We start from the raw sequence: 8861 nt of genomic DNA, 5'->3' as shown, positions 1-8861 counted from the left end.
TGTAAACAATCGGGAAAATCATGAGGACATAATATTTTATCAAAATAACAAAACATTGGATAAAACGCTTTCTTTTTTATGAACGTCCTAGTCTATTATAAATTTCACAACTATATCATATCAAATACTCGTTTATCCAATGACAAAAAATAGCTTGCACTCGAATAATTCATTTAGTCTCCTCTTGTTCAATATTCTTTATGATATTCCATGATACTGCATAAGCCAGTGGTGAGAATGTACACTAATTGCTTGAACACTTCTTAAACAGACGCGGGCAGTAATTTCCACTTGTTCCGTAACAGACATTATCCTGTGATGACTTTTTTATTTCAGAATTCATATATAATATATCTTCGCCTACATTGTAAAATGAATCTGTGTGGTCGGAAAATAAGTCCGGTTATTTCACATTTATATGCCATACCTTAATATATTAAAATACATGTCTCGATTACAATATCTACAAAAGTGAACTTTATTTTTCCATGTTATATTTACATATAAGAACATAAATGATTTGAATTTTTGTATTAACATAATCGTTATATGTGGGATGATTCAAAATGAATGCAATATAACTGACGTCTTAAAAAGACCTATACACTGTCAATGCAAAAAAAGGCTTACAAATAAACGAGCATTTTATCACTTTATTAAGTTTCAAAGAAATCTATTGTGTACTGGTTGAATTATAGCACCGGTTTTACTCACCAAATATAAATATTGATATATTGATATAAGTAAACCATATGGTCATTGTTAGTTTTTGTTTCAATTTCATTTTCTTGTGTGTATAAATGTCTTCCTCGCCTGGTTAATGAGAGATTTTATTGTAAATTCGAAAATGATACACAAAGTCAATAAATTCATGATTTTGCATTGCAACCGTCAACCTTTGTTATGTACTGTTCATCTGTTAAAAAGTCTTTGAAAGAGAATAAAGGGTTACAAAAGTGTGATACTATATAGTTTGGGATAGCTTTAGAAAGTAAGCCTATAACTGCAAAGACTAATGTAGCATTACAAACTATAAGTGACAAACAATATCAATCAAGATACCGGTACCATAACATTTTTTTCATATCGGGATTAAACTCCAAAATGTACGACAGCGGTGATATGTATATATTTATCCTTACAAGAACACAGTTTCATTTAATCCAAATAAATTTATTTAAAAAAGGAAGAATCACTGTGACATAACTTAGAAAATGAATACAAAAAAAGCTTAATTGCAAAACCACGTCCACAAGATATGTAGAGCTGAGAATATGTTGTCGACCAATGATCAGATCAATGTTTGAAAAACTCATTGAAAGTTGTGAATAAATAAACGTCCGACAGAATGAAGATGTTTCTTTAAAGAAAACCCTACATCGATGGATCCATTGCTATGCATATGCAGACGAACTGATATTTGAAAGACTCACTAGCTGTATTCATGAATAGTTGTGAATATGCAAACGCTCGACAAAGCTGTAATTGAATACTACATCGATGGTTTGAATTTTGTGAATATGCCAAAGTCTGAAATATCGGTGATTCAAATACTGCATCGATGGATTCATGGAATATGTGAATATGTAAACGTCCGACAAATATTGAAGTACTTCATCGATTGATTATGATCTACGAGAAGCTTTAATATACAAAGTGCTGTTTTAGATGTAGCCTAGTCTTGAATGGCCAAAATGTCCGACAAATCACATTTTAAAATACTCCATCGATGAATTGATTCTTCTTGGTTTTCAGAAAATGGAAGGGTCTTGTGTTTTCTTAAAAGAAAAACGAAATATTAACTAATTTTGACCCTAGGCATAATAAAATACAAATATAACTGTTACATTCTATTCTAAGCGATTCAATGTTTAACGTTTTCAGTATCCAATGATATAGATCTAACATTAGTATAGATACTGGTCAGACTGCCCGGAAGTACAGGCTGGCCTGTCTCTATACTAGTAACAAAGTTAATTTATTTTCGGTGCTAGAAGGTTAACGGTTAATAAAATAATTATGAATTTTAATAAACAATCAATTTAATAATTTGAGAAGAAAAATTATTCAAAATCTACTTTTTGAATTAACTTAGCAAACTTTGTTATAATATAAAAGAAACAGATAAAAATATGTAAATGTTCTTAAAAATATGAAAAGTATGATAATTACGCTTCTCTTTCCTTCAGAAACTCCGAAACTCTGCGTCGACTGAAGCCATCTGTGTCTCTGTTTTGTAAATGCATCTTTTATCTGCAATTGAAGTCGTTTTAATTATATAAATTACATTAATGTTTTTTTTCAACAAAGTTACGTACTTAGCTAACCACGGTTTGGTTTTTAGACCCACCAAAATAAGTAAGCTATCCACATTTTAATTTAGGACTCATAATTTAAAGAATTTTGAAATCTCATTTTTATTTTATATAAATAATGTTTTGAACTCACTTCATCAAGTCATAATGCAAGAAGATATAATTTATTGGATTAGCTTTTTAACTGTTTCGCGGCAGTGATATGATTAATGCGGTCAGGTCGCTCCACTGAGAGCAATAACATTATAAACGAAGATGGTAACAGCATAGCTACAATGAAAGGAGTAAAAGATCGCTAAACACCTAGGAATCGTTTTGTTACATCACTTGTTAGCGCGCCAAGTCAATATGCTATCACGTATGATTCATTATAGCAGTTAAAATGATGTTTTAGATATTTTAAGTGTTCAGTGTGTCTTGCGGTTTGAAACTTAAAAGGAACAAAAATGATATAACCAAGATTGCAAAATCCAGTCATGATACCAATTTTGACAAGTAATTAGAAACGGTTACCTTTTTGTCCAACACGCAGTGAAATATGAAGATCAGCAGTCCCTGTAAATTATATTCTTTTTATCATTTTTTCATAAACACATAATGGAAATAAATAATTTAAAACCTGAATACGTTTGATAATAGTGGCATCGTTATACTATTAAACCCAAACATTTAGGAAAACATGTGTTTTATAGTACAGTGCCCGAAAACAGTACAAATATAAATAAGATATCTGCTCACACATTACTAAAAAACATGAAGAGTGTCTATGACGTACAGGGAGTTTTAATAATAGTATTTAAATGTTTTGTTAGGAGTTTGTTCTTAACTAGAGTGTTCTACTTTTTCTTGGATTTAGATAGGTCAAGATCACTGGAGGCGCGTGTTCGCCTTCCTTGATCCGTGTTCGTAAAATAAATGAAAGCAAATACAAGTACAAGATCAAAGTATTCTTCCAGTGATCCTTAATTATTTCGTTTCTCGATTAAAACATATATATACATAACTAAAACATATATATGACTAAAATGACATTTTATTGATCACATTCGTTCAAATAATCGTCTTTCTGTCAGGTTGTATTTGTGCATTTAATACATGAAATAAATATAGCAAAATATTCAAATAATAAACTGACTATTCGTATGATAAAAAGATAAGAATCAGGGCACGTTAATATATTTGTGCTTTTAAGTTTTAGCATACATTAAGCCTATGGTCTGTAAAGAGGCAATAATCAAAATTAACGGGGCAACGATTAACATTGTGAAACAAAAGTGTTGCCACAAGTTAAAGCCTGGACAGATTACATATTCAGATTTGCTGATTGTAGATCTTTTTCACAATTTGACATAGTTCTTGAAACTTTGACTAGATTGTTCCAAATTATATTTTAGGTATCCCATTTCACGAATTATGAAGGTTAAAAGTAAATAAATGAAGCGCACTTGTTCATAATTTACATTTGAATGTTGCATTTTGATAAAATGTATCACAAGGATTTAAAGTAATTGTTGGATACCTGAAAACTGTTAAGAATAGCGAATATGTACTGGAAAGCAATTGTGTCACTATTCAAAGATAGTACTCCAAACCCCCAGGTCAGACCCATCAACGGCATGAGCACCAATATGCAATGTAATGCTGTCCTGAAATGATATGATATATGGTGTTATATTAACATAAGTAGTTATACATTAAAGTATTAAAGTACTGATGAAAAACGATCTTGTTTTGTGGTCCAATCATTATGAGACAGCGATTTAAAAAGGCGATGTTTTGTCTCCCAAAACATTACACAGATTTCGCTTACATAGAATGTTTCCAAATTAATGTCATTTATCATCAGAATATGTTGCTTAAAATTGCAAAAGCCAACAGTATGTGTATAAATGAGTGTTCGTCAATATAAATATTTATTTATTTACGATGGTTGTTATACAAGTGTCATGAGAAATATTTTTTGCAGATGACAAATTTGGGATGCCCATAGTCAAGCGATCATAAACAGTGGAGTGAATTAAAAACATTAAAATGAAAACAGATACCAAACAGCTCTCAGTATCTAGGAAATTTTAAAGTGTTCACAACTGAGTGTGTCGAGATTTAAAAAGATAATATCGGTATGTCTCGATGATGTTTGACCGTGGGTCTCATTGCTTTACCAGGTAGTGTTATAATTTGTTCTGTGTATTCAAATGAAATGATATCATGCTGGTTTGTTCGAATGTTTGGTTACACAATTGCGTATTAAATATTAGTAAATTTTGTTACAAAAGTCCTTTGAGTATTTGCATTTAAATGATGTTGTCCATTACTTACTGGACAGGCTTCGTATTTATATATTTTTTTCTCTCTTTATTTATTTATTGCTTTCAAATTAGTACAATTGATAACACGCCTGACAAAAACACATAAAGGAGCAACTGTCATACTTTGCCCGTCCTTTGTTTGATTTCTTCGACATTGCTGTAGTGCCACACATTGTCCGGATCACGAAGACAACAATTATAAGATTAACCTGAAACGAATTGTTTGAAACAAGAACATGTTCATAAAATAATAGATTTATTAGTTATAAATTGATTGATTAATTATTAAATTAATTTCGAATTTAAGCTTAGCTTTATTAATCAATCAATCAATAACTCAATCAATCAATTAAGTTATGAATTAATTTCAATAAACAAATTTTTAATCAATTTTATAAATTTATAAATAATTTATAAATAAATTAATTCTGAATTGATTAATTTATTGATTGATTGATTGATTGATTGAGATTTCCTAAATGAAATTTACAGCAGCCGTGTATATTATTAGTTAATAGTTTTATACCATTTATGTACTGTGCATATCAGTATACTTTGCTTTAATTTGTCATCTTATTGTATAGTTATTCTCAATCTTGCTACTTTTATTTCTTCCTAAAGCTGCTACTAGTTTTAAATGTTTTAATTTCAGATCTGTTATATGTTCGTAAATATGTTTTATGTCTTTGTCGGTAAATAGATTATAAGCTAATGTTTCTTGTAATATGTAAATCGACTTGTAAAAAAAGTTTCTTGTATTTTAACATTTTAACAAGTACAATACTACAGTCATACAATGATACAGTCAAACAATGTACATACCAGTATAACAACAATAACCGGAACAATAAAGGCCCATATCAATCAGGTTTCAGTCGATAACCAGCATCTTGAACATATCTGATTACATGAATATCATTAACATAGTAACGTTAAATAAAATACAATAAATTGTAATCATAGTTTGGAGACTTAACTATTGAAAGTGCATTAACTGAAGTGCAAGTATCTGTTACCCGCACTCACTGCTCGTTGAATGGCTCATTTTTATCTAAGGTTTACTAATTGGGACCACAATGAAAGAGATAACGATAGAAAAGTCATATTTAGATGCTCGTTAAATTTTTTTTGGGTTTAATATTGCGAAGACATGGACCATGTTTTTAATTTTGTCTATAATAGAAATGAGAAAGAACATCAAAACACACGGCAATTTGATTTATACTCGAATGATACATATACCATATATTGTACATTTATTAAGGTCAATCAGACACATAAGTACTTAAAATTAAACATAAAGTACAGAAACTAAAAAAATGCACCATACAATATCTAATTGCTATTGTTGGAAATGGTGCTAGTTGTTATCAACATGAATTTAGCCATTTTAGACAATAATACTTCTAACTCAATATACGAACAATTATTTAATTCCAAAAACAAGATTTTATGACATTAAGTTTCTATAAAGCGACCAATACAAATATGTGAAAGTATGTTAAGCACATTTATGATATTAAGTAATCACAATTCCATCAGAAATGAAAATGCAAAAAACGCAAATTACCGTTTAAAAAATGTTACATAAAATGATGAAAACTTACGCCTGTTCGGTGCCATATCCCTGAAGCTGTGATGCACCCATAGATATCACCACAATAATTACTGCGATGACTGGAAATAAATAAATGATATTGAAAAATTATCTCATTACAACATGCATAAACATTTTTTTACATTACCCCCTCCCCCACAGACACACACACACACAGAGATTGTCGGCGTGGGCCGAAGCCCTACCGCAGCTGCCCACCGCCCGGTCATGTCATTACAAAATCAAACAATTATAAAAAAAATATAGTACTGATACTATTAACTATTATATTCATTAATATTTACATTCTATTAATATTTATATATAATGTTTAACTAGAGTTTAACAGATATGATCTAAAAAATCAACTGATTAACATATACATATATACCATAAGACGATATCATTAGTGGCATCCCAGGTTTTATGGTACTAAATGGTTTGAGAACCGTATATGAAAGGTTACATCCCTCCGTCAGCATTCCGAAGAAAACTATCAAAAACACCAGGTGCAGAAGTACCGCCATTGCTGTGCAAACGTCCTACACATTGATGAAAAGCATATTAAATTCAAATAAAGCGTCACTATCGAGAAGGCAATTCTCTAACAAAAAATTCAACAAGGCATGCACGTTAAAATAAACAATTGATGCTATAAACCAAAGTGAAAACCAACTAGCAAAAATGGTGTTTTCATACCAGAATATGATACCTTTCTCTACACATACAAAAGCTCAAGCAGAAAAGCATAATTATCATCTTGTCAAATGTCATTCAAATGGCTGCAAAGTTTTATTAAATTGTTGCTTAAAATATTTAAGAATAAAGTGAAAAAAAAAACAATTTAAAGATATCAAATTTGAAAATAAGATTTTAAGAAAAAGAAAAAGATTCCAAAATCAAGAGTTAATTTACATAATATTATGTGCGATTAATGACTAAGTTTTCAGTATATCACCATATTTAACTCAGTAGTGGCTATTTTTGCTTATTTTTGTAATTCATTGGACTGTGAGTGTTGTTTGCAATGTGTAAAATGACTTTCTTTGCTCCCTACACAATCGTTTACTCTTATATAACATATTTTCGACATTTTCATGAAAATTAGAATGAATCTGGAGGCATGCTCCTTTAAGATCAGCATCTAATTAAAAGTAACGTATGCGGATAAATCTACCGAAGAGCATTTAATCTCCCCAGTGTATGACATTACCTAGTTTTCTGTTCTGTTTATCCCAGCGAGAAACAGGATATAAGCAACAATTAGCCAACAGGATAAGTTCATATGAATGATGTACCGCACCGATTTAATAAACCTGAAAACATACGTCAAATATTTATTTAACATCAATTCTGGTCTAGGTGTATATAACAGTTACGAAATGGGTCATTATGATAAATGGTCTCTTTTTAAGCATTAACCCATGGTTCATACATGGTTTATACATTGTCATACAGACAACAAATGCCAAAATTCAATCACTTTCTGAGCACATTTTTCCATTTTCAAGCATTTATCGTTTTTTTTTATCAATATATTTTTTGTTAATTGTCGATTTTACCAACACAGTGTCATTCAGTCATTTTAAGCTCATTTGCAGCGAATCCAAGCACTTATTAAGAGAGTAATCAAATACAAGGATCTTTAAGCACGTTTGTTTAATTTTTTAACACATTTTTAAGAAAGGGACACATATAAGATCACTTTTTTAAAACTGTAAGAACAGAAATTAATTAGCATTTGCCCACGTTAGTATGCACATACGTGCAGTCTTCACAGCCTCTATTCTGTTGGAATCACTTTCTTCAAATACGATAATACTAATATAAATATGAAAATTCAAAGTTCCAGATAATGGAAACTTTCTGTATACAAATAGTTCTAAATTTGAAACCGGACAAGTACAATACAAGAATGTAGTTGGAAAGGTGTGTTCCGATGCTTTATTTCATTATTATTTATTTTATTATTAAGACTGTAAATATTTTGTGTGTTTCTTTGTTGTTTATTGCTGTTGGTGTTGTTGTTTTTTTTCTGGTTTTTAGTAGTTTTGTTATTTTTACTTATGTTTGTTTAGGTTTATGTTTGTTGTTGTTGTTGCTGCTATTGCTCCTGCGGCTGTTCATACTGTGTTGGTGTTGTTGTTTTGTGTGTGATGTTATATTTAAGTTTGCTGTTTTTCATTGCAATATCTCGTTGTTTCTAGGGCACCTTACTTTTGTAATTGTTTATTTGTTTATTCCGTGTTTAATTCGTCTTTTTTCTTTTTTTGTTTCAGTCGTTGTTTTTATTGTTTTTTCCTCTAATACTAAAAAATGCAAACCTCCAGAAGAATGCATGTATAGCTACATTAAGTACAAGACATATCATAGAAACTATACATCCTATCATAGAAATGATTGACAGTGCCTCCTTATGTTCCTCCTTAATCTGAAAATATACAGTACTTATGTTAAGTGTTATGCACAATTGTTTTAGAATTGTTTGGAGTGTGCCTCTACAATGTGTATATCCTTACTATCGATGATGGCACAAACACAACACGTGTTTACAAACAAGTTTCATCAGAGCTTTGATATACATGTAATTGTCAAGTACTAAATTTTCCTCATAAGAATTCAAGAATTCACATCCTGATC

General features: G+C 30.3%; 1 long non-coding RNA gene across 1 annotated transcript; it reads right to left on the bottom strand.

The window, feature by feature from the left end:
• Window positions 1-1137: 1137 nt before the first annotated feature.
• LOC132742893 (uncharacterized) lies at window positions 1138-8657 on the bottom strand. Its single transcript, XR_009627499.1, has 10 exons — window positions 8546-8657; window positions 7435-7537; window positions 6613-6763; window positions 6232-6301; window positions 5447-5513; window positions 4748-4833; window positions 3835-3961; window positions 2829-2870; window positions 2173-2253; window positions 1138-1778 (listed from the first exon to the last, which is right to left on the bottom strand). It is a non-coding gene; the product is annotated as an uncharacterized LOC132742893 (long non-coding RNA).
• Window positions 8658-8861: the final 204 nt, after the last annotated feature.

The sequence above is a fragment of the Ruditapes philippinarum genome, unplaced genomic scaffold (assembly GCF_026571515.1).
Source record: "Ruditapes philippinarum isolate M1 unplaced genomic scaffold, ASM2657151v2 ctg7278_1_1_1_1, whole genome shotgun sequence".
NCBI lineage: Eukaryota > Metazoa > Mollusca > Bivalvia > Venerida > Veneridae > Ruditapes > Ruditapes philippinarum.
This window is presented reverse-complemented; position numbering and strand designations above follow the sequence as displayed.